Source organism: Leptonychotes weddellii, unplaced genomic scaffold (genome assembly GCF_054177405.1).
Source record: "Leptonychotes weddellii isolate Sample4059 unplaced genomic scaffold, ASM5417740v2 HiC_scaffold_50826, whole genome shotgun sequence".
NCBI classification, from domain to species: domain Eukaryota; kingdom Metazoa; phylum Chordata; class Mammalia; order Carnivora; family Phocidae; genus Leptonychotes; species Leptonychotes weddellii.
In genome coordinates this window covers 1-707 of record NW_028018301.1, presented here as the reverse complement: position 1 = coordinate 707, position 707 = coordinate 1, and the positions used below count along the sequence as shown (strand labels likewise).

Here is a 707-nt window from a genome sequence, read left to right as displayed (position 1 = left end):
GCTATATATTCCAATGTATGAATTGTCATAATTTATTTAGCTGGTCTCCACTTAATGGGCATTTTTATCTCATTTCCAATATCTTACTCTCACAAACAATGTTGGAGTAAATAACCTCATATATACATCATTTTTAAAATATATGATTTTACACATATTTTACACACATATGACACATAGGATAAAGTCCTATTGGCATCTGTCCTTTTTGTAGATATCATTATAGAGATTACTTCTCATAAAAACTGCCTGGTCCGCCCTGGGCCCGGAAGGGTGATGTGGCTGGGGCTTCGCCGGCCTCACTATGTCTGCCATTTTCAATTTTCAGAGTCTGTTGACTGTAATCTTGCTGCTTATATGTACCTGTGCTTATATCCGATCCTTGGCACCCAGCCTCCTGGACAAAAATAAAACTGGATTTCCAGTTGGTATATTTTGGAAGTGCACCAGAACTGGTGAACGGAAGAGTCCTTACGTTGCAGTATGCTGTGTGGTGATGGCCTTCAGCATCCTCTTCATACAGTAGCTTGGAAGAATATCAGAATTTAATTGCTATCAGATTTCAGTATGAAAAAAGGACTTATTTACAGAAAATAATGGAATGAATGGTTAACCCTTTTATCTCTGAACATTGAATGAGATAAATTTCCAGCTGCTGTTCTCTATTTTTATTATTGGACCAATGTTCTATATAAATAGGATGTAAC

General features: G+C 36.8%; 1 pseudogene; it reads left to right on the top strand.

Moving 5' to 3' along the window:
* Window positions 1-253: 253 nt before the first annotated feature.
* LOC145719533 (protein kish-A pseudogene) lies at window positions 254-651 on the top strand (annotated as a pseudogene).
* Window positions 652-707: the final 56 nt, after the last annotated feature.